This window comes from Lycorma delicatula, chromosome 1, assembly GCF_047948215.1.
Source record: "Lycorma delicatula isolate Av1 chromosome 1, ASM4794821v1, whole genome shotgun sequence".
In the NCBI taxonomy this organism is placed as follows: Eukaryota; Metazoa; Arthropoda; class Insecta; order Hemiptera; family Fulgoridae; genus Lycorma; species Lycorma delicatula.
The window spans coordinates 160,744,546-160,772,171 of NC_134455.1; the positions used below are offsets into that span (position 1 = coordinate 160,744,546).

General features: G+C 30.2%; 1 long non-coding RNA gene across 1 annotated transcript; it reads right to left on the minus strand.

Moving 5' to 3' along the window:
- Positions 1 to 971: 971 nt before the first annotated feature.
- Positions 972 to 26,705, minus strand: LOC142318209 (uncharacterized). The gene is made up of 5 exons (XR_012754849.1): positions 26,345 to 26,705; positions 19,672 to 19,790; positions 10,340 to 10,362; positions 4,294 to 4,387; positions 972 to 1,417 (listed from the first exon to the last, which is right to left on the minus strand). It is a non-coding gene; the product is annotated as an uncharacterized LOC142318209 (long non-coding RNA).
- Positions 26,706 to 27,626: the final 921 nt, after the last annotated feature.

Sequence of the window (27,626 nt, forward strand, 5' to 3'; positions counted from 1 at the left end):
CCCTATATCTGAACATTATGTCAATTAACTTTACCGCTAGTATGGAAGGTTACTTTGTCACTGAACGCAATTTTAAGATAATTATGAGTCAAGACATTCAGTCTTAATTTTGTTTAAGTACAACATTTTTTATATTAAAAAATTAAGTATACATGGTAATGTGTCGCTTGTATAATTGTTTCTTTTAAATTGATAGTGTTGCTATTTCTGGCCAAACCAAAAGCAATTTATCAACCTCAACAAAGACTTTGCCTCAATCAAAAAAGTTGTAATCTATTAAGTCTGATTTTTCTGTTAACTTTTGACTTTATTTTGTTGCTGTCAATAAATGTTTGTAACTATGATATTATGAATATAAAAAAATATTTATCTTTGAAGTAAATAATTAAAGTAACAAAAGCAGATTTTTATACGCCAAACTCACATAAGATACTGAAAAATAGAATTAATAACTTCTTCGAAGAATATCTGGCCTGCAGTGGTTAGCAAAAATTTATTCATGCGTAATATCTTTAACTGGACCTAAGAGATGATACTTCAACATCATAAAGCTGTATACAGCAATGACTTGTTCAATACTTGCAATGTTCATAGCAAAGATATTCCCATTCTTGTTCTGGCAAAATTTAGTACACAGTACAATTCATTAAAGTTATCATATTTTTCTCTTTTTCCTGTTACACATTAAAAAATTATAAATATTTTACTCAGGTGCATTAAAACACATTTAAATTACAAAATTATTTAATGTGATATTTATTTATTAATTAGTGTGTATGTATTAACAACTGCTCCTTTTTACATTGTTTAAATCTACATTAAATAATAAACTAGCATTTGATTGGTATGACTAATAAATATTATCCGACAACAGAAACAATTGCTACAACCTAACTCTACATCTGAATTTCCTGTTACCTATTATAACTTGTTTAAAATTAGATCTGGTAAGAGAAAATAAGGGTATTTAGACTACCGCATTAAGGAATTATTGCTTTTTATATATTATGGCGTTTTTGCACTTTCAAGACCATTTAGCTAGAAAATAACAATACATTTACATTTTACATTTATTATTGGATGGGCTGAATTGATGAAAGGTTTTGCTTTTACTTCACCAGATTTAAACAGCTTTTTATTTACACAAATAAAAATAATTTACTGAACAAATTAAAAATCCTCATTAAAACAATACAAGCATTTTAAGCTACCTTCTCAGATTCTAAACTTTCACTGATATGTTGACCCACCAGAGCAATCTAGTTTGTACTGTATTGCGTCTTAGTTCTCAAATTAAAAGATTAACTATAACTTGTCCTATAGACGTCTCCTTAATTTCAGCTATATTTTTACTCAATCTATTATCAAACAACATTCTTTCTCATTTTCTCCCTGAACTGATGTTTTAATGAAAAACCTGGAAAAGAAGTACACAAATAAATCTTAAGTGAAACAAAATAAGAATATTTATCAATGTAAATAAAACCATTGGGCATTAGGCATCACAATTAAACAATGAAAAAATTACTTAACCCCACAAAGGTATTTGAAACACATTTAAATTACAAAATTATTTACAAAAAAATAAAAAGTAGCTATGCCTTTTTTAACATTCTGCATTCCATAAGTTCTCTAGAATTAACAGAATTTTTTTAAATTACATAAATAGTGAGGAGAAATTGTAACATATATAATCTTATTTTTTTTCACAACTATGCTAAGGTAATTAAATAAACCTTCTGTTAATATAAATGAAGTTCATCTTACCTATGAACCCGCTTCTTTACAATTCATTGTGACAGGTAACACCATCAAGGAGAAATTTTACACCACTGGAGTCATTAAGTATACAAGAACGGTAACTCCATTCCCATCGGCGAATATTAGACCTGCCAACGGTGGTGGAGTTACCAGCCACGCATACTCCTTTTGAGGGCTGAATTGTATAAAGGATAAATCATTTACACATCCTCGTCCAATCTAGTAAATGTACTTATACATGTTGCACATAGACAATACTATCAAAATGCAAAATGAAAGGATTTCACATCTTCTACTAATTTCATACTTTTTCATGAGTTTTTCTCATATTATTTATTTAAAAATATAAAAAGTTCATGTTTATACAACTTATTTTAAATAGTGTACACCATACTGCAGTTACTGTATATTATACATTGTTTTAAATTTAAAAAATTAAACATTAAAATTTGTAAAGTTAAACAGGCTAAGGAAATGAATCTTAAGTAAAATAATCCATACAAATTTCTGTAAAATACCGTCTACTCACCTTGTTTTTTGGAAAAACAAGATGATTCAAAATAGATGAAATCCATCATTATAAGAAATTAATTTCCTTTAAAAATTGTGTACTGGTACTTTATACATAGTTTGGGTTTTGAATGTGTATTCTTAATAACACGTATTACCAACATTTTGTGTTTCAGATTAATAAACAAGATCCTACAAAATCCAATATTATCTACAAAAATAAAGTTTTAAAATGTACTGACAACAGATGAATTCGATGAAAGCAATTTTTAAACCTGTAATTCAACTAATTTTAAACTGAACAAGTAAACTGACACCATAAGCTGCTACCTTCAATTCATGAAGTACAAATGCAAGCGCTGTTGATGAAAAAATAAATAAATTTATTCGAACAATACCGCATCAAATAAAATTAACAAAATGACAACCTTTGTAATACTGTGTATAAATTTTAATGCATCAAAACTACAATTCTATAGCAGCTTGAAAATTAAAAAACTGATATTTATGATTTTATTTTTTCTCTTCCATAATTTATGAAGCTGACACCCCAGAAATATGCATTTTAACTTTATAATCATCTGTTACAATTCAAACAGAATAAAAAACAGATTTAAATCCTGCTGCTTGGATAATGCTACAGTGCATATGTCAAAAGATATTTTTTATGCCTCCTCTTAATACTATGGCTGATATATCAGGGAGTAATCCTCAATTGCAAAGTTGCAAATACCAGCTAAAAAAAAAAAAAAACAGCTACAAAAATATTTCTTTTTTTTTTAAGAAGAAGCAGATTTTGATTAATAGGCATAAATTTGAAAAATTAAATATAAAAAATGTCTTTAATGGGCTTGGGCTGCAAGTTGAAAATGTGTAAAATCAATAATGCTGGCAATAAAAAATTCCTAAATAAAGATAATGAATACAACTTCACAGAAATTGAAAACAGTGTTTTAAAAGTAAACAGAACAAGTATTTAACAAGAAAAATACTACTTAACAGTGACTGGATTCAGAAAAGACTTAACTAGAAGAAGAATTGTGCAGATGGAAGTAACTGCTCCTTTAGACAGGCATTATCTATAAAGTGCCTGGAGATCATTCTAAAAGGAAGAAGAAAAACAAACTAAAGGTTATTAAAACACTTGCCAACATGAAATGATTTTCATAAATATTTCATTCTGTTAAAATGTAAAGCTAAAAATGATAAAAAAAACTTTAAATATATATTTATTTATTAAACGGAGTAAAAGTTAAAATGTAGTACTCATTTAAGTATATTAAACAATTTTACAAACTCAGATACAATACCAACTTATTGTTTTATTAATTTACTTTTTACATTTTTCAAACAAAGAAAATTCACAAGTTAAAAATTTTATAAAAACTGTGGAATTCAATTTTTAGTAAATTTCTTAAAACTCACCACAATAGAATTTATTTTAATACATAAAGCACGTTTTTATAGCTTGTGAGATTTTATAAACATATTGTAGATATAAAAGCATAGGACGTACAGTTAAAATACAACGTCGGAAATGTCTTCAATGGAGACACAAAAATATTTTTTATTCAACCTGGATTAAGTCTCCCTGAATTATTTTCTACCCAATTACTCATCCTGAATATTTATAATTCGTATTGGATTTTCACCACATTCAGGATGTTTTGATGTAAATAAAATACAAATTACTATATAGCAGTGGCGAACACAGAATTTTGTTATTATTAAAACTGTTTACAATTGACATCAGTGTTTTAAATTTTGTGTTATTTTATTATTATTATATCATGTTACAATAAATTTATTTTACAATGTGTGAATATAACACATTCATAAATACCCTAATAAAATCTTCTATCATTTTTCACAGCCTTAGGCTAACATATTTTTTTACATCTATTTCATTTTGTATAATAAAAATACTTGTGCCAGTGCCACATGCCATTATTACACTTAGGCTACACAATACTCATATATTTTAGTCAACGGTTACTTGTATACAACAGGTAAGACACTTACCTAACATATAACATCCATGGAAGCAATGAAATAAATTTAATTAAACACATGTCAAAATGGAACTCACTGAAACTGGCACTGATGAATCAACATTCTGTAAAGGAATTTGAATAAAAAATTAAATGCAGTTGTTTTAAACGTTCAGATCAGTACTCTACTAAAGTGTATTATTATTTTGAAATATCATTGTTTAAAAAGAGTACTGGTAAATTAATATAGTATTTATAATGTACGTAGCCTAAGGTATATTATGTTACTACATTCTGAAATTTCAGTATTATCAATACAATGTCCAAACAACGTTTCTTTTGCATTAATTCATTTAACACATCTTCTGCAGTTGGAGAGTAGTTTCTATGTACGTTGAAGACTGCTAATCCATTAAACGTGTATTTCCAGTAGAATTACACAAATATGTTTTTAGATGGCATAATGTTGAAAAGAAAAACATTGTTCATTTGTACATGTGGACACTGGGAGTGCAGCTAATATTTCTAACAAAGTCAATATATTTGGCATTATGTTAGGATTCCTCATAGTTAACCCATCTATGGCTGTTTTCAGTTGGTCTCCCTTTTCAAGACGTGCAATTTTTCTGTACCATAATTTTAATTCGTTGGTCAGGTCTTCCTGGCAACCACTTCTTATGTCTCTGGCGTAGAATTCTGTGAGCAAAGTGAAAGCAGAAACTTAAGATGGCTGGGGCCATCTTAAGTTCATAGGTAAAAGGCACTGAAAGCCCTTCAATATTTCCTTGTTTCAAGAAATGCAAATCTAGTTGGGATATGAAGATATCCAGAAATAGAATACAAGTAAACACAGAAGTAAAGTTCTGGCGTAACTGATAAGTCCAAGTTTACACGGATTTTTGCTCGTACTGCCATACGAGAGATTTGAATGGAGGACTCCAACCTAATCAAGACTTCAGAAGCACAAATGAAAATTTTAGAAAATTCATCAACATTTTTGCGTGTACATTTCATTTCACTGTTAATATTTTCAGCAAGGTTTACTGCTTCCACTAGATCAACATTTGAATTCTGCAGGAATTTACACAATGGGAGACTTAAAGAGAACAGTCTCTTATTCTATACAAAACAGCAATATCACAAACTGACAGTCAGTAAAGCACATAAAAGTAAATTTGCTTGTGAGGATGAGGATCTTTGTCATTTCATTTTGATATGCTTTGAAGGGTTGCAATAATAGGATCATACAATTCCACAACCACAGCCATGGAATTATACCTTTCCAACCAACATGTTGCACTAAGTTAACCAGTTTTTCATGGCGTGAAGTTACAGTTTCCATTTCACTTATCGCAGATTTTGAAACATGTTGCCTTTTAGAGGTATTAAGAAATTCCGTACAGACTTGATATTGTACCTATACAGTTTCTAATGGTAGTTACTTCACAAGCACTGGATACAGCTAAGTTGAAGCTGTGTGCTGAGCAGTGGACATATAAAACTGATGGAAATTTCCTTTGTATGTACCTGGTCTGTTTACTTTTCCTGACATGGACATAGCTCTATCATACTCTTGACCACGAATCTTATTTGTTTACATTTAATGAACGCAACTTATTCAATATCACCATTGCGATTCCTTCTCCGGTCACTTCATATAATGGTAACAAATTGTACAGTTTTCCTGTACAATGAGAAATTTTCTCTATCAACATAATGAACACACAGTGGTAACTGTTCTAAGCCTGATATGTCTGACTTCTCATCGGCGAGAATAGAGAAGCAACTGAAGGCATTAAGTTCTTTCATGAGATTTCGAACAATCAGGTCATTGCACACTTCAATTATTTCATTCTGTATTCTAGGACTAGTGTACTGCACATTTCCAACACCAAACGTCAACATATTTTTTAATGCAGTATCAGTCTTAGTTCAAAAGCAAAGATTGGCCATCATTTTTTCTGATTCTTGGTCGACCTCGACCTCTATTTGTCCCAAATCCCTGTGACCTCTCAGAGGTCACAGGGATTTGGGAAACTTATAGAATATAAGTTTACAAACACATACCTTTTATTACTAAAATAATTTACAACTAAAAACAAAGAAGTAAAATTGCATTACTAGAAACTAAATAAAATACTTACAAAAAATCATTTAATCAATTAAATTATGTAGTGCTAAATTCAACATAAAATTAATTTTGATATTAGTTTTTACTGGGTTGTTAATTGACTTTTTTCAATTCGTATACAGCACAAAACAAATATAAATTTTTTAGAACTGTTATAAACTAATTATAAAATTAACATCTGAAAAGATTGATAGAATCACATTAATTAGCCAAACATAAACTGTAATGTAATTATATTTGTTTTTATTCTGCGTGAGTATACAGTAGGTCAAAACAATGACATCATTACTGTATCCTTTGTCTTAACTAAGTTTTATAATTAATTTTTACACAGATAGGCTGCATAATTTTCATGATGTCATGATGAATTCAAAGTTTTACTCACTGCGATACTTTACACCTATACTGTTAAACCTCTACAATTCATTGATCCCATACACAAAATTAAACTCAAGTGCTGTTAACATACGTGTCGATATCATAAGGGTTGTTTATGTAATGTCTGCACAAAACGAAAACTAGTTGTTTTTTAACAATGAAAGTATAAGTAGAAAATTTACAAAACCTGAAAAATGGTGTATCAGACAGATCAACCATACGAACATAAACTATTTCAAACATTCAGAAAAATGGAGACACCTACATGAATTGTCACAACTTGAAAAAGAACAAAGCTTTTGCAGGAAAACAATGAAGAAAGTATCAAAAAAAGGAGTGAATTGTGTACTTTTCTGGTGAAGTGATTCCTTGGTGAGCCAATTTCAGGTCAAATTCTAGTAAAAGATCATGATTGTTTTAATACAATCACGTAATTATACTTGCAATTACATGATCTTGCAGCTCGTTACAAAGATAAGCATTAAAACTAGTACAGATTTTTTTAAAAATAGTTTTTAAATGTATGTTTTGAATACTGAAATATTCTATTAAACATTTCTTTGATTTCTTTGATATTCAGTCATTTCTTTGATTTTTACAATTTTTAAGAAATTATATTTTTTATAATTTACAGTATCTTAACTTAATTTCTTTTTAGAGTGTTTTTAATAAGTTTTTATAATAAAAAGTTTTTCAATAACTTCTTTTTTTTAAAAAAGTAGGGTATTAAATTCTAATTTCTGTCAAATGATTTTTGTAAATTTCAATCTTTATTACAAAATTTTCTAACTGAATTTTTTGTAACATATACTGCATCTATTTTTTTACTAATACACTGTAAATTATGTTCTGTGTAACTTTTTAATTTATCAAAAATAATGTACTGGAATACATCTTTTTTTTATATTTTCAGCTTTTTATTATATATTATTACCCATTAATTGGAATACTAATCAGTACTATCCTCTCCAAAATATGTGACAGTAATGGCAACAAGGCAATGAACATGTAACTTCTAACTAAATTTCTGGCTTTTTAATAAGGAGTAATTCCAGAATTTTAAAACAAGCAATGAAAAACTCCAAACCAAATTAACTCTGAAACAATTGAACTTCAAACTTACTTACAGAATATAAAATGTCTTTAAGGATAGCACTATGTCCTTAAAAATAATTTTTTAATTTTTATACATATAAAAATCCACTACATCGTAACTGATTTTTATAACAGTATAGTGATTTTTATTAATTTATTTATATTATGATTATTTTTTACATAGGAAATGTTCTTCGACCTTTTCTAAAGAAGCTGCAGGGAGAATGATATGACTTACAGTAACAACTGCCACAGATACACAAGCTCAGCAGTGCAAGTTTGAACATTCTCATTGTCTAATGCAAGTGTATGTGTGTGGGTGCTTCTTATGGTAATGGAAAAACATGGAGTGGAATGAGGCATATCAACTTGTTCTTCATTCATTCAACATTCCTAGTGTATGTTGATGCAAATTTGTTTGTTTAGTATTTTAAAAACTACTGTAATTTCATATTTATCAAGTTAACTAACTGTTTGTCAACCTAATCAGTCAAATATAGACAAGAGTTAAGAAGGAAGTAAATAAAAAATACAGGAAAAATACATGCCGGTGAAAATTTTTACAAAGTGCTGCAAAAATCAGTTGATTTTGCCATACTGTCATTTCTTAGGACAGAAAAAGATTGTTATAAAAAAAAATTAATGCATTCATGGATGTTTCACAAAAAAATTTTTTAAGAATTGAAGAGAACAAAAAAATGTGGGGCCAGTCCAGACAAACCTTTTTAATCTTCAGTATGACATTTGACTTATTTACTTGAGGTCAGTAAATATCGATGAACAATTTTGTAACTGCCCCTTAGATTGAGATTAATCAAAACACAATTTAGTACATATGGAAAAATCTTTCATAAAATGTGACATCAACTTTCTTTACATTTGTTCAAATTCATTAATTTCATTCATATACTAGATTAGTTTATATAATTATTACTCCACACTAATTCAAACATTAATATATACACTGTTATTACATATATATATACATATCCTACTGTTGTCATTTTTTTGCAAAAGTTTTTTATTACAGATTTTTCTACTTTTCTTTCCTTGAAGATGAATTGTTTGCAAATTGGCCATTGATATAAATTTTTCTACATTCTCCTTTTATTATTTTACATTCATTTATATCTTCATGGTCCAATATACTTTTCTTTTCTTTTTTGTAACCTCCAGGACCGTTAGGTATTATTACTTCAGAGGATGAGATGAATGACAATTTTTGTAGTGTGTGAAAATGCCATGCCTGACCGGGATTCAAACCCGGGACCTCCAGATGAAAGGCAGAGATGCTACCAATTGTGCCACAGGTCCAATCTACTTGAAAGCACAGAAGTGCTTTTATAGAATGTCATTAAAATTGTATAACACATTCCCGTAAAATGTAATAAAATCTTTTCAATGAAACCTTTACGGAAGTAGGATACACTTTAAAACTTAACATTAGTACACCAAATGCATTTTCTAAAACTCTCACAACTCAGGAAAGTCTATTATCAAATTTTTCCTTCTCACAGTTTTGTGAATCTGGTTTAAGAAACCTTTTGTGCAACATGAACTGAATTATTAAAAAAACAGTTATTCTCTATTTCACAATCAGAAATACAACCCTTTGTTCCCACATCAATGTAAATAAACTCATAGTTCACATCCACCACCACCAAGTAACATGATGCTGTCGAATCACTTGTAGCTAAAATAGGAAGCTCTAAGGCAGGCAAAAATTTGCAAGTAGTTTGCAGAGTTAGGAAGTAGCCAAAAAAGATGAACTCTGTTCAGGTTGCCCCTAAATGCCCAGAACAGAAAAAATTGTTCAAAAAGTATGCAATTCCATAAAGTTTGATAGTCACAAAACAATGAATAGGAAGAAATAACTGGAATTTTGTGTTGCGGCAAATTTTGTTCCATGGCTGCTATCCAATGACCACAGGGAGAATCGTCTGAGTGTGTCACGAACTGAAATAACAGCCACAAACTGACCCCGATTTTTTGTCACAAGTCATAACAGGGGATGAATCTTGCTTGGTCTTATGGCGATGACCCAGAAAAAAACAGCAGTCTAGTCAGTGAGAGAGGCAGCTTGATCTCCCAGACCAAAAATAGCACAGCAAGTGAAATCAAAAGTGAAGTTGATGATGATCTGTTTCAGACACCCGGAGTCGTTTTCACAGAGTATGTTGCTCAGGGCACCATAGTAAAGCAATACTTCTATCTTCAACTACGTGAGGTAGTGAGAAAAAACAACTTAAATTGTGGCAATTGTAGGACTGGTTGCTTCATCACACCTGCCCACACAGCATTGAAAATCTACCAGTTTTTGATGAAAATCAGAATTACAGTTTCTCATCCCTCTTATTTTCCCGATGAATTTTCACTTAACTGATCTTCCATAATGAATTATTAGTTCCTAATATTCACATTTTGTTTAATAAATAAAATTACGTTACTTTACCAATAAATAAATGTTTCTTACCTTCATGTAATGTCTTTTAATTCCTGAAATAGAATAATCATACATATTTTAGTAATTATATATGCAGAAATATAGTTGCAGAAAATTTAAACGGTTCCTTTAAATACCACAAAACCAGCATTTGTAACTTCACTATTAAATGCTTTTTTATCATAATAGTCTTACTTATACGTGTACCGCATCAAAATATGTTTGATTGTTAGGAACAGTATAATGAAAGCATCATCTTTCATCCATAAATAATTTTTAAAGATTTTCAAGAAACTTTCTGTTAACTCTCAAATTGAACCCATGTGGCTGAATATGTTTCTTTCAATGAAACAAATTTGCCCAGTTTCCTGTTCTTTAGCCTCTTTCTTTCACTTTCCAAAACCATTAAAGCTACTAGGACCTTATTTTGATTTTAGAGAAATAACATGATTATTTGCCAAAAACAGCATTCAAAATCAAATAAAATTGTGAATGTGTAGCCTTTTGCAATCAAAAGTGAAGCTAAAACAAGTCTATAGTTAATATAAGAGTGAAAATTTCTGATACTAAAGACACTGGACATTCTTGGATTGCATTCAAAAGTGCATGTCTAACAGCCATCAACATTTCTTAGCATTTATTATCAAACACAGACACATATGAAATTGTATGCATGTCCCCATCCCCCACACACACTTGTGTGCACGCACACTAATGCATACGTGGCATTAGTGGCACCCACTAATTCCACTACATACACATTAGAACTTATATATTTAAAGTTAAAATGCTTTCCTAAACTAACTATTTTACAACTTTACTTCTGATAAAAACATGGTAAATGACACTGACATTTGAGAATAGAGTAGTATGAGGGTAAGTCAATTATTATCTGCAATTTAGTTATATTTTTGTTTATGTTGGTAGTAGTGTCGTGTTGCATAGATGACACATGCGTGGTTTAATTGTTATGTCTGTGCCGGTTTGATGCTGCTAGGTTAGATCCATTATTGCTGCCCTGCCATTAACCGTAGCTGCTCCGCTTTCTGTTCGCAGCAAAAAAAAAGAAAATAGCAACATTCAGTGATACGTTTTTTGTGGTTGGAAGGTGTATCAAGGGCATTCATCAAAGACTTTCGATACAGTACAGGAACAGTGTGTTCCTGCAACGTACTGTCTATGAATGGATAAAAAAATTCAAAAATGGTCGCACAAGTGTTATGCACGACGAAGGAGCCGAACGACCATTTACCACCACAAATGAGGAAAACATTGAGCGTGCACGTGACATGGTTTTCTTAGACAGATGAGTAACTATTGATGATGTGGCACATCGTCTGCAAATTAGTTACGGTTGTGCCTATGAAATCATCCACAACAGACTTGGGTTTCATAAAGTCTGTGCAAGATGGGTCCCAAAACAACTCACAGTTGCATAAACAAGCACGCTTGGACATCTGCCAAAAACATTTGGATCGCTACAGTACATCTTCTTTGACAGAATCTTCACGGTGATGAAACATGGATCAGTCATTACGAGCCAGAGAGTAAATGGCAGAGTATGGAATGAAAACATCCAGATTCGCCCAGCAAAAAAAAAGTTCAAGACCCAGCCGTCCGCAGGAAAACTGATGCTTAAGATTTTTTGGCACTCACAAGGCCCAGTACTGGAACATTATGAGAAAAGGGGCACGATATAATAAACAGTGCGCGTTACAGTGAGATGCTTACTGCCAAAGCTGAAGCCTGCAATTCAAAGCAAATGCCGACGACTGCTGTCAAAAGGTGTTGTGTTGTTGCACGACAATCCCCGTCCACATACAGCTGCCCACACTGCTGAAACGCTCCAGAAACTCAACTTTGAAGTACTGGCTCATCCTCCATATAGTCCTGTTCTTGTCCCTTCTGACTACCACTTGTTTAGTCCACTCGAAGAGGCATTAAGGGGCCGTCGATTTACCTCGCACAAAACAGTGAAAGAAGTGGTGCATTCCTGGCTCGCAGCTAAAATGAAAGCATTCTTTTATGAGGGCATCAGGAAGTTTGTGCAACGATGGACCAAGTGCATTGAAATGCAAGGGGACTATGTTGAAAAATGATGTACATGTAAGTTTCCTATTTATACTGCAATAAAATTTATAACTACATTGTGGATAATAATTGACTTACCCTCATACATACGACAACAAACAAACAGGTTAAACACAGAAAACAAACAAATATATAAAAATAAGAAACCTTAATGGAAATTTATGTAAGAAAAAGTGGTCGTTTTAAATTTACATCTGGTACTATAAAATAAATAGTAAAGAGGACTTTGCAGACAAGGTTATAGTAACAACAAAAGCAAACATTACATTTAGTACTAAAGCAATTCAAATCCAACATATCACAGTTTTAAAGAAGTTACTGGAATAAAAAAAATACAAACCTCATTTTCAAGATGATTCAATATTTCATTTGTTTTTTTTTTTTGGCAAAAGAAAATTTAATTCATTAAAGTTATTTTACTTAAAATAATTTATACATCTCTTGCTTTTGTTAAATATAATTTATGTAAGATGATCACCATGATTGTTTGCTGAAAAAATGAATTATATAAGGACTTCTCAAACGGTGATGTGGTGATGGGATAGGTTGTTTCAGCCAGACTTTAAATGAATATATATTTTTTAATTAACCAAACAAAACAAATTAAACTGAGCAAGTAAAAATTGTTGAAACAAACTACTTAAAGGCCAAGCTTTCTAAACAGCATGACATTTAAATAAAGACAAGCATCCACTATTCCTTAACAGTCTCTAACACTTCACAAAGTTCAAGATCAGAGAAAAACTGTGCCTATCATTGCTAGCTGCAGAATGAATTATATAAGAGTGAAGGGAACAACAATGTTTATTTTTGTCAGATTTGAAATATGCATGTTACCCATTCAAATTTTCACCCGTTCGTTGTTTACTGTTATTTATTATTGAAGGTTAACTCTTTCAATAAAGAATCAGTATATCTTTCAAGCACTAGGTGATTTTGTATAAACCATATCAGTTCTTATTTATTTCAGATTTTATATATTTTTAGAAACATTTTTTTTATAATGGAAAAATGAATTGGGAATGGTGTTAGTTATGGATAAGTAAATATTCATACTGACATATTAAGTTATGCTTATTAAAATATATCGACTATTGACTGATGATTCAAATATGATTTGTTCAGTATATTCTACTGCTGTTGGTGGTAGATGTTTTCCATGTTATCATGTCAGTTAATAAAATATAGTGTAACTGATTAAACGTTTTATCATTGGACTTTTATTATAACACTGTAGCTTATATTACGGGAGAATGTTAAAAAGGAAATTCTTAAATCAGCAGAAGCAAACTTAGGCGGAATAAAGAGAACTGGTAGAAACCTTGGGTTTCAGACGGTATATTGCAGCCGATGGATGAACGTAGAAAATATAAGAATGCTAGTGATGAAGAAAGTAAAAGGAACTATCGGCAATTAAGAAATGCTATAAACAGGAAGTGCAAACTGGCGAAAGAAGAGGGGATTAAAGAAAAGTGTTCAGAAGTGGAAAGAGAAATGAAAATTGGTAAAATAGATGGAGCATACAGGAAAGTTAAGGAAAATTTTGGGATACATAAATTAAAATCTAATAATGTGTTAAACAAAGATGGTACACCAATATATAATACGAAAGGTAAAGTCGATAGATGGGTGGAATATATTGAGGAGTTATACGGAGGAAATGAATTAGAAAATGGTGTTATAGAGGAAGAAGAGGAAGTTGAGGAGGATGAAATGGGAGAAACAATATTGAGATCTTAATTTAAGAGAGCATTAACAGATTTAAATGGCAGAAAGGCTCCTGGAATAGACGGAATACCTGTAGAATTACTGCGCAGTGCAGGTGAGGAAGCGATTGATAGATTATACAAACTGGTGTGTAATATTTATGAAAAAGGGGAATTTCCGTCAGACTTCAAAAAAAGTGTTATAGTAATGATACAAAAGAAAGCAGGGGCAGATAAATGTGAAGAATGCAGAACAATTAGTGTAACTAGTCATGCATTAAAAATCTTAAGTAGAAATCTATACAGAAGAATTGAGAGGAGAGTGGAAGAAGTGTTAGGAGAAGACCAATTTGGTTTCAGGAAAAGTATAGGGACAAGGGAAGCAATTTTAGGCCTCAGATTAATAGTAGAAGGAAGATTAAAGAAAAACAAACCAACATACTTGGCGTTTGTAGACCTAGAAAAGGCATTCGATAACATAGACTGGAATAAAATGTTCAGCATTTTAAAAAAATTAGGGTTCAAATACAGAGATAGAAGAACAATTGCTAACATGTACAGAAACCAAACAGCAACAGTAATAATTGAAGAACATAAGAAAGAAGCCGTAATAAGAAAGGGAGTCCGACAAGGATGTTCCCTATCTCCGTTACTTTTTAATCTTAACATGGAACTAGCAGTTAATGATGTTAAAGAACAATTTAGATTCGGAGTAACAGTACAAGGTGAAAAGATAAAGATGCTACGATTTGCTAATGATATAGTAATTCTAGCGGAGAGTAAAAAGGATTTAGAAGAAACAATGAACGGCAAAGATGAACGCAAGAACTATCGCATGAAAATAAACAAGAACAAAACAAAAGTAATGAAATGTAGTAGAAATAACAAAGAACGACCACTGAATGTGAAAATAGGAGGAGAAAAGATTATGGAGGTAGAAGAATTTTGTTATTTGGGAAGTAGAATTACTAAAGATGGACGAAGCAGGAGCGTTATAAAATGCCGAATAGCACAAGCGAAACGAGCCTTCAGTAAGAAATATAATTTGTTTACATCAAAAATTAATTTAAATGTCAGGAAAAGATTTTTGAAAGTATATGTTTGGAGTGTCGCTTTATATGGAAGTGAAACTTGGACAATCGGAGTATCTGAGAAGAAAAGATTAGAAGCTTTTGAAATGTGATGCTATAGGAGAGTGTTAAAAATCAGATGGGTGGATAAAGTGACAAATGAAGAGGTATTGCGGCAAATTGCGAAGAAAGAAGCATTTGGAAAAATATAGTTAAAAGAAGAGACAGACTTATAGGCCACATACTAAGGCATCCTGGAATAGTCGCTTTAATATTGGAAGGACAGGTAGAAGGAAAAAATTGTATAGGCAGGCCACGTTTGGAATATGTAAAACAAATTGTTAGGGATGTAGGATGTAGAGGGTATACCGAAATGAAACGACTAGCACTAGATAGGGAATCTTGGAGAGCTGCATCAAACCAGTCAAATGACTGAAGACAAAAAAAAAAGCTTATATTAATTATTGACCTCCAACGGTGCTTTGAAAACAAAAAAGCAAATGAAATAGTTACATTAACTCTTAACTGTGATACATATGTTGTAACTCAAAACTGTGAGTAAATCTGATACAATCAGTCAAAGAAACAAAATTCAAAGATAACTACAGTACAAAATATGAGATATTTTAAATTTGTGTTAAACTGAGTTGATAAAAATGATCAGAAACCTAAATGTGTTATAAAGTGTTGTCAAAAGTTGAATAGTGTATAAAAGTCTGAAACTATATCAATATTTATTAACGAAGCATTGTGATGTGAAAAATAAACCAATTTCACAGTGCTTCTTATCTCTTTAAGTTTGCATATGGTGAAAACAAGGAAATTAATTCTATTGTGACAAATTTACTCTCTCCAACAATAAAAATTATGTCAAGCAGAGTAATTAAAACATCCTAATATGATTCCCCTTTCAAATAACAATATCAGTCACAAAATTAAATGTATGGAACATATGAAACTAAATCTCAATATTAAAATGAATTACGAAGAGCTATTATTATATGTTGCATACAGTCAAAAGACTACTGATGTTACAAATGATGCACAATTAATATGCTATTATGATTTGTAAATGATAAGATTCATGGTGATAATATGCGTTCCATATTATCACCATGAATCCATTGACCATGGATCCCTCACCAATTAATCCATTGGTTGGGAATTTTCTCATCCCAACCAATGGAGGTGAAACATTTTTACACTCCTTACAATTACATTTATTTTTGATAAAACATAATTTTAAACAAAATTTTTGTTTCCTAACATGAGATACATGATTTTAATCTCTTTTTTGATGCTGAAAACGAATATGAACTCAGAATCTTTCTAAAACCCACCACTTTTGAAAATTTTTTTAATTTTAATTACAGGCTTTTTTCATCTTTTAACAAATAGTTAGCATTTTAAGCTCCTATATTCTATTTTGTTAGCTAATTTTTTATTGTTTAACTTTGTTAATATAATTTGTAAGCTATAAATAAACAATATTGCACAAAGAATTATATCATATCATAGTCACATATAATGACATCATATCTAATACTGAAGAGTGAGCCTTCATGGACAAGATTAATCATGTCTGTGCAGGTCAAAACATGTAGCTAAAAACAGCTGTGTTGTTGTATTAAGCTGGATTTAGGAATGAATTAATTTTGTTCAGTCTTATTGCTGTTTTAAGTTTGTTAACAGTGCAGTGTCATAATGCTTCAAAACTTTGTAAATGAGTAGATGACTTTTGTTAGGTATCTGATGAGTTTACCGTAAAATCAAATAGAAAAAATATTACACCTTTAATTAAAAAAGCGTATCATTTGTTCTTTCAGTGTAAAATTGATGATCAGGATAAGACATGGGCTCCTCATACAGTATGCACTAATTGTTCCATATATTAAAGAGGATGGCTGAAAGATACACGGAAGGCTTTGCCATTTGGTGTACCTATGGTTTGGCATGAACCAAAGGATCAGATTGTTACTTTTGTTTAACAAGTGTGTATGGAATTTCTAAAAAATCTAAACTAACTGTAAAATATCCTTCATTGCAATCTGCAATCAGGCATGTACCTCACAGTGAAATTATTCCAGTTCCTGAGCCACCTGTCAATACATTTCGAAAGCAGCAATGAAGAATTAGGCAATACTGAAGAAGACAACAATGATTTTGATTTTAAATTATATTCCAATAAGCCACATCTTATATCACAAGGTGAAAAGCATTAGCAAATCATTCTAACACAGGTATGGACATGTAAAATTTTAAATTTTATTGATTTTAACTATATTTTTTTTTAAGCGTAATTTATTTAAAACTAAGTGTGATAGAAAAATTGTATTTACATATCTGTAATGTACGCAAAAATGCAATACAAGAAATGGTATCACACTTAAAGAAACATTACATTTTTTTTTGTCTATCAATGTTAGTACTCTGACAAGTATCAAAGGGGTCATGTGAGATAAATGTGAATGCTTCTATTCAGGTAGAACTCATACCCTAAACCACTGGGTTGGTCTAGTGGTAAACGTGTCTTCCCAAATCAGCTGATTTGGAAGTTGAGAGTTCCAGCATTCAAGTCCTAGTAAAGTCAGTTATTTTTATATGGATTTGAATACTAGATCATGGATACTGGTGTTCTTTGGTGATTGGGTTTCAATTAACCACACATCTCAGAAATGGTCAAACTGAGACTATACATGACTACACTTCATTTAAACTCATACATATCATTCTCATTCATCTATCTAAGTAATATCTGAACGGTAATTATCAGAAGCTAAACAGAAAAAACTCATACCCTTACAGACAGGCATAGTGGGGTTGTACCTAAAATAAGGAAGTGATTCTTGTTAAGAACTGGATAATTGTTTCATACACAGAAGGCTATTGGTCTCTAAAGGAATACCACAAAATTTAAAATTGTGCAAAAGAATGCTATAAAGCTATATAAATTTGAGGCTTGATCTTTAAATAATAGATATTTACAGTATTCTGTATTGAAATCAGTATTTTGAATACGTATAAATCCTTTGCTTAGTTCTTAAATTTGCAGAACAAGTATTAGCATGGTTATTTCAATTAAGCCACAAAAGTTGTTATTTGTGAATAAACATACTTCTGATTTTTCATCACTTCCTGTTGACAAAGTATGATTACAAACACTTTTTTTCAAAACTAAATATACTAAATTGCCTTCCTTAAGGGATATTTTTTAATTGTCTTTAATGCCTATGAAAATAAATACATAAAATAACGACTTATTACAAAAGACAATCTGAGTCTTTTCTAACACTGGAATCAGTTTTGGGGGAAAATGATAGGTTTGTTGATTCTGAGTCTTTGGAAAGTGTCTGCGACCACTTCAGGACTATGAAACAAATTTGAAACTTAATTTTCCAAATAAATTTTGTAAGAAATTTCTGCCTTTATAATCATATCAAGTCCCCTTCCAAAAAAAAATCAAACTTTCAAGTGAAAATGGGCTTAAATGCAATTGATTTTGGTGTGACTCAATTGTGGATCTCACCTTCAGTGAGAAATGAACTCCAAGAGAAATTTTCAATAGTACTGAATATAACACAAGTTTTCTACAACCTATATTTCTGAGAAAGGATTTCGATTGCTCTTTCAAATAAAAACGAAATACCGAAATCATCTTAGTATTTGACAAGAATGTAACTTTAAAGTTGATCAATACTGAACCAGAAATCCAGCAAATCTGTAAGGGCTGAGAAGCTCAACCATCTTACTAAAACTAAATACTAACATAAACATATCATAATATTTATTAGTTTAATAAAAATTAAAACTTGATTCAGTGATGATACATTCACAATTGTTTATTTCCAATTTCATTGTTTCCACATGCTGTCAAAACTTGCTTCTAAATTTTATGATATAAAAAGCAAACTATGTCCCTTCCCATGTAATGTGCTCAGTAAATTGTTTTAGGCATTTTCTTGTCTTTAAACTTAGAAAAGTAAAAAATACTGCATTACACCAATTAAAGGAAATTAATATTTAATGTTTATTTAACAAAATAAAAGGTAAAAATACTATTTCTATTAAAGATAAAAGAAAACAAGAATATCTTAAACTCAGTGACAGCCAATGAGCTGGATGGGTATGGTCTTAAATTTCATTTCCTACATCAAAATTAAGGGCTCTGAATCATTAGACTTGGCATAAAAATAACCTAAAAAGAAAAAATCATCAGATGAGGTAAAGCATTGCTAAAACTTCAACATACTACATAAATGTAACATAACTTCCAAAGTGCCAGCTATTTTGTCTAATTAAAAAAAAAAGATAGAAAATTACACACACTTTGTAAATTATAATCATATTTTTAGAAACTCCTAAACTATGTAAACATCCTATCTTATTTTAACAAAATTAACTTCAAAAAATTGAAAATAAATACATTCATACACATAATAGACACACACACATTCATGTTGGATCAGACAAATCAATGCTGATTAAACTAGCTTACAGATTTGCATAATAGGCAAGTTTCTTCCTCTCCTCAACTCAAGAGTTGGCGAGTAGCATAATCATCCTTCACAAGGTTTCCTTTCCAAACCAACAATTCAACTTTAGTACAGACATGACCTGAAAATATTTTTAACATTTTTAATTCAAATATACTGGTTTCTTCTTTACTGCTCTGGGTATTTAGTACATAAAATGTACTGTCAATTTTTACATCAACCATTATGTTTATTCTACAGAATTTTGTATTTTCCAAAAATTTCATCATGTTTTTTAAACACAATCATTTTTTTATGGATTTTGTTTGCATTTAACTTTTATTTATTTGTTAAATAATTATACCAGACCCAATAAAGTTATTGATAATGACAAATGAACTTATAGCAAGTGAAAAAAAAACTCCAAGCCTACAAACAACCAGGGTTTGAACCCTCGCCCCTTCTGAATAAGGTGTTGATTGGCATTAATAATTTTATATCAATTAAATTTGATGTTTCTCAATTCTGTGCACTAATTTCTTCTGAAGAGAACTAAAATTTTATAATACCTTTTACTTCTAATAACAATTACTTTAACAATTTTAACTTTAATTTCAAATTTTTTTATAAATTTCATAATTTTGAAATGACAATTTATATATTGTAATGTAATTCACAAGCATCAGAGTAAATACAAATCTTTCTTCCAAGATTTATTTCCCACAAATCAATAAGAATAATCAACAAAAAGAATCTTTTTTCGTGTATCTAAAATACATGGTGATTTTAGTTAACTTTGGGGTGCTGAATTCAACCCACCGGGTTGGTCTAGTGGTTAACGCGTCTTCCCAAATCAGCTGATTTGGAAGTCGAGAGTTACAGCGTTCAAGTCCTAGTAAAGCCAGATATTTTTACATGGATTTGAATACTAGATCGTGGATACCAGTGTTCTTTGGTGGTTGGGCTTCAATTAACCACACATCTCAGGAACGGTCGAACTGAGAATGTACAAGACTAACACTTCATTTACACTCATACATATCATCCTCTGAAGAATTATCTAAACGGTAGTTACCGGAGGCTAAACAGGAAAAAGAAAAAAAGGAAAGGGTGCTGAATTCAAAACCGTTATAAGAATCTGTGTAATATGTCAAGTATTTTAGATACATATGATTTATTTACCAATAAATGCATAATCGCTGCAAAATCAATATTTTTAAAAAATTATTATTTATGTGTATTCATTTAAAATTTGTTTAAAACAACTAAGTTTTTATTTATTCAAACACAGTTAAATTGAAACACATTAATACAATTTTAGTATCTAAAAGTCTAAATCATTGGAAATGTTTTTAAAATAACAGTTTTAAAAAGTCTAAATCATTGGAATTGTCTCACATTTAATTGTTTAAAGGTCAACAAACTTTTTTGATTGACCAATGTTAGTCAGTTCTCTAAAAAACCAACAAGTCACCTATCATTCCAGGATCCCATCTCCCTTGGTACCAATGCTTCATGGTCAGAATATCCTGATAGTAATGCTCCCCTTGCTAATCACAGACAGAGTCACAATTTTCAGGTAAAAAGTCAATAGGAGTTGTAGGAAATGAATTTTTAGTGACGTACTACATACTAAACATTTGTAGTTTTCTAACAGCTTATTAACAAAAAAAAAAAATATAACTTTCATCTTTTCTGTTGCCTAAAAAAAACCACCACCATCTTTGAAGAACTTCTATGCAGCTAGTTCACAATCGTTAAGTTTATCATCAAAGGTTGAGTCCTTAAGCAGTTTCTTGATTTGCAGACGATAAATATATCCTCCTTGAGCTTACCATCACTCAACTTAGGAAAACTTATTTTAAAAATGATTAAATCTTGATCCACCTTTGTCTAGTACCTTTACAAAATTTTTAATGAGTCTGTGAACAGATGGCAGGATGATTTTATCATTCTCAATGAATGATAAATGCTTACATTTTTTTCACCAGCCATGAAGTTCTGTCGCAATGGCCAGTTCTTTAACTTGGTATAGTGGGGAGTGTTTTGCTGTGGCTTACTGGCTTACCACGCTATTAACTATCCTGAACAACTCTGACAATGTACAGCATACTATGTAAGTATACAGAGCTATATGAGATCTTTTTGTACAGGAATAACTATTTAACTGTTCCACCTGTCCATCAGTTTATCTCTCACAACTATCCCAAAGACAAAGAAAACTACAATATTTCATAAACCCACCTTATAAACCAAGTAACACAACAACTTTCAGATCAATACAAACTTGCCGCATATGCTCTTTGTATTACATTGCGTCTAATATTGATGCCACAGTTTCATATATTGCTTTCATGTCGACTGCATGAGCTACTGGAATGATGGCTGTTTATTACCATTATGCAATAAAACTGCTTTCATGCTAACTTTAGAGGAGTGAAAAAAAAGATGTCATTCTTCAGGCATATGCTTAATTCCAAGCTCTTTTATCAGGCCATCAACATCAGTACAAATACACAATGAATTTTTCATAGTTAAACAAGTTAAAAGTGTTATTTCATGTTATAAACGCAGTAACTTTTGTTTTTTCTACTAAAAGATTCCACTGTTGCAGTCTAGACCCTAGAAGTTTGGCTTGCTGCTTTGATAACTTTAAACCGTGACTAAATTAAGTTCATGTTGTTGAATTAGATGCAGAAATTTCTCATCAGAAACAGGAAGAAATTCTACATCGTCCTCTTTATCATCTGCTTCATTTTCAGACTGTTCTTCTAGCAATGTAAGATTAGATGATGGTTAGGTAACTCCTGTTCGTCTGGTACTGGCTTTAGAGCAGAGGATACATCTGCATATTTTATGAACTTTTTATTTTTGATGAAAATCTTAAATCTATTTTTTATACAAAAGTAGCAGTCTGTGATGTGGTCCTACAACACATGTTAAGACGTTTCCCCTTCAAGCATTCAGTTAGTTACTGAGCATGATATGAAAATAACATGAGACGCTCAGATTCTATCGCGATCCCCAAGTCCACAATTAAAATAAAATCTGAGCTGTTTTTATCAATCCAGAAAGAGTCTTTCATTGAGATTTAGGTGTAAATTTACCACAGACAAAAGTATTGTCTAGATGATTTAATTCACAAACTTTTACAGAAGCCATATTGTAGCAAATAAAAATAAGAAAAATCACTTTTCTATTGTAAAGAATTGATGAAAATATAGCAAAATGCTAACAACTATGTGAAACACAACACACAGTATAAATAAATATGTGAAGCTAGACAGAGTAAGATTTTAAGCTCTGTAGTAGGCAACAACAGATATCTGTCTTCATACCTACCATGTTTGTGTCTATTTCTCAAGATACAATATATATATATTTTTTTTCTTATTATGTTTGTATGCATATTATTTTAAATAAAAATACAGAAACCATTCTTAATTGACAATTTTTTTTTTTAATTTACAATTTATATAAAAACTTTGTGTGGTTACGCAATTTCAATAGCATATTTTAAACACCCTAAGTTACAGTGAGAAAAGTTGTATAACACATTATATGTTTATGTAACATGTTATGTAGCAAGTAATATGTTCTATGTTGTGTAACACAAATTTTGTATTGACTAATGTAATTATAAAGTTACTTATTATTTTTATATTCTCAATATCTTTACATAACTTCTTTCTTTTGATTGTACTCATATTTTCATTACCAGGTTTTTCCTGTATAGCATAATTTGTGAACAACTTCTTAATTTGACAAAAACCTTTCCACAAAAATATTATCTTACAAAACCAGAACTGAATAACTGCTATTCAACTGGATGGTTTAATTAAACAATTTTTAGACCTAAAATACAAGAATAACAAATTGGACAAATTAAAAATTAGATATTGTTTTTTGCATGTATTAAAATACAATAAACATTACTTTTTAAGTAATATTTAGGTCCAGCTCTATGACCAAGTAGATCTAAGTTCATAGGGCCCTTATAAATAACAGATCACAAGCAGGCATGACATTTTTCATAAACTATAAAATTCATTTATCATCTAGTAACTGTAAGGTGTTAGCCTGTTGTTACTATGTAAATAAATAACTTACTATTTTGTTGAGTGTAGTGTCATTATTAAAGTGATTCAGCACATTAAAACTAACTGATTTGTATGCATTCACAACATAACTTTCGAAACAAATTAACTCTAATTTCGGATTCTTTTCTTTACTGAATAACTCTATTTCTGTAATCTTCATATTTAGTACTCATTCTCAACTAAGGGCACTTTAAGAATTACACTAACATTTAAGATTAGGCCAACAAAATGTTTTAGTAATTAAGTATTATTTTACGTCTAAAATAAACCATAAAAGAGTAAAAAATACAAGAACATAAAAATATATTATTCAAAATTTACTTATAAATATATTATAATCCATACAGGTTTATTATTAACTACTGTAGATTTTCTTACTCATTATCTCACCCAAAAAAACTTAACAATTATTAACATAATTGTCAGTATGCATATTTAAGAATTAACCAGCTATAATGTAACTAAAAAATCTGAAAAAAATATTCATACATATATGTCTATAACATAAATTAAATTTAAACACAAAATTCAGGATAACCAAAATTAGTTAATCAGAAAAGTGTAGGATTTATTCCCTTTGAAAAAGACAATTTTGTTCAGACAGTATAGAATTAAAATGCTACTGTGGACCACTACTAAGAACACAAGGCACTGAACCAGCTTCTTTCATATCACTAACTGATGTAACCCATTACTGGTGAAAAATATATAATACATCATTTTCAGACGTACATACTTCATGCATTACAAAATATATATTCTTAAATTACATTTATAACTGAAACACCTAAATTTCTTTAAGAATTGCTGACAACTGGAAAACCATTTTCAAATGTATTCCAATTCAGTTAATCAGATGTTTAAAACTATTTTTTTGTTTCTTACCATTTCACACTAACATAGTCAAGAATGGTTTAAAAAGTAGCTCAGTAAAGGATACTTTCCTTTAGTTTTTCATAAGATTTTTAAGTCAAATTTCAGAAATGAAATGAAATATAGATCAATACAAAAATAATTATGCAATAAAAAAAATAAAAACAGGAAATAGGCTTGATTTTATTTAGAATTATTAAATTTTAAACTCAGCAGTTATTGATAACTGCATAGCTGCTAATGATGTGTGAATGTTTGTTCGGAGGAAATAAATTACACCTATCTTTAATAATAGTGAACTTTACACTATAACAGGGAAAACATACAGATTATTGCCATAATCAAGCGAGTAATTCCTTCAAACAGATCACTGCATTTACACAATATTAAAAAACTTTGAAAGGAATATAATTTAAATACAAAAAATATACCGGCTCACATGGTTTTTTTTTTTTTTTTATTGAAATTATAATAGTAACTTGTTAGGGATGTAGGATGTAGAGGGTATACGTTTAAATGAAACGACTAGCACTAGATAGGGAATCTTGGAGAGCTGCACCAAACCAGTCAAATGACTGAACACAAAAAAAAACAGTAACTTTAAATGTTACAAGTACAACTACACAGTAATAGGACTAACAATTTATCTTCTGCAAATTCTACCAGCATTCAGCAAACACTTTCACACTGCCAACATTTTTCTAATGAAAAGTAAAAATGGCAGTCTATGAATGGTTGGCATGTAAAAGATAATCTATTTTCTTAGTGTAAGTTGCAATCTATTAATTAGTGAACAATAAGCAACCCACCACCCCACCCACCATAAATTAAAATTTAAATCTAATGAAATCCATTTAATTAAATGAGGATTATATGTAACATGTAAAAAAAGGTGTAGTCTTGTACAATCGGGACGACCATTCCCGAAATGTATGGTTAATTGAACCCCAACCAACAAAATACATCAGTATCCACTGTCTAGTATTCATATCTGTATAAAAGCAACTAACTTTTACTACGTTTTGAATCTCAGGACATTAAACTTCGAAAATCAGATGTTAACTGATTTGCGAAGAGTTAACCCCTAGACCAGCCCAGCGGGCTAACAGAAAAGATATATGAATAATAACGAAGCAATAATAATGGTCAATTCTTAATTAACTATACACAACTATAATATAAATTTAAACTGTTCGACTCACAATGATTTCAATACACAAGTTCGCAAAAAAAGTTTATTCCACACTTACGTCAAAAACAACTTATCAGAGCGTAACGCCACTCCATAACTAGATGGAAATCAAAATACTGTAAACGACACTCATACAATTTAGAAATATTTCTATTAAACAACAATTAAAACATTTTAACCTATTGTTAATAAAATAATAGCAAAAAATTAGTTAAGGTTATGCCGCTGATATATTTACACGAACAAATCAGTAATATTAATATGGCTCACAGTCCTATTAACATTCATTATTTGAAAATGAATCACTACAACTCCTGACTGAAATAAGAAATAATGAATAGGTAAATTCCACCAAATAAAATAATAAAACCAACATTAATTAATATCTGCCATCCTTACAGCTACAAAACTATGCGTCAGCTAAACAAAACTCCTTTGTTCTCAAAATAAGCTGTAGATTAAGATAGATACAATACGCAAGCTTTCCCGAATAGCAGACAATAAATAAAAAATTAGCAAAGTCGTACTTACTTTAATACCGCGCTTCATTTCAGGAACACATAACTCCCAATTCCCTTCCTCACGTCACACAAAGAAAGGACATTACCGGGAATGGCTGTTGTCATTTGCCTCCAAATTAAACATATTGCCAACATACAATGGTGCCGTATAACCTTTTTGTAAAAATTAAACTACCCTAGATAATCCAATATTATTTTATCCGTCACAATTACATTTTGTGGTTATATTTTTATACCAAACAAACAGGGCGCAGTAAAGGATGACTGTATAAAGTAATTTAAATTTTCATTAGTTTTTCTTGACATCTGATTAAAACACCACGAGGTCTAGTCCAAGCAATTCGCATGATTTCTTTGTATTTGTAACTGTACCTTCCATCTGCCAATGATTCATTTAGCTACCTGAAAAATATAAAAATTTTATTTATTTTTAACTGCTACAGACCACACATGTGTTTTTAGTATGATTTAGTCATCTAAAACTTATTAACAATTTAAAATTTAATTAACTAACTTTTCTTGTTAACCTAGTAATAGTAATAACTTAATTTGTAATACCATGATGAAAGTAACATATGATGAATAACAGATGATAAATAACATGATGTTACTTTCATCATGTGTAATACATTCTTAATAGCATTCAGAACTAAAATAGTTAGACATAAATCATTATTAGAAGAAAGAAAGGATTTAAATAATTAAAAATACTATCCCAAGATTTTACAAATCCATTAATGTAAAAGTTATTAAACTAAAAAATAAAATTTCTTAACTTAAAACTTATTTAAAACCAATGTAATCTTGATAATTTTCAGTATTATAAGACCAAAAAAGAGACAAGATTAACAATAACATAATCAATCAAAATAATATAACTTACTAATAAATATGAGTGAAAAATATTATCACAAAATAAATAAATTATTAACATCAACTGCTATAAATAAAATAAAATAATTAAATAAAACAATTTTGTTTTTGGGGTTTGCATCTCAAAAATAAAACATTTTGACATAACTGGTTTATTTCAGTTTTTTTTTTTTATTGATGAAGAGGGGGAAATCTCTAACAGACACCGCCTGACCGCACAGCACAGAGGTAGTGTCGAGCTCTCACCTACTAAAATCCTCCTCTACATCACACAAAGACTGCATCCCCCAAAACATAACTGTAATATTGTCTACACAATTTAATTATCAAAGCAAATGATATGACAGTTCCTTTTTTACTTGTTGAGTAATACACACCTACTCATTCTTTACATGATAAATATAAGATACAGATTACCA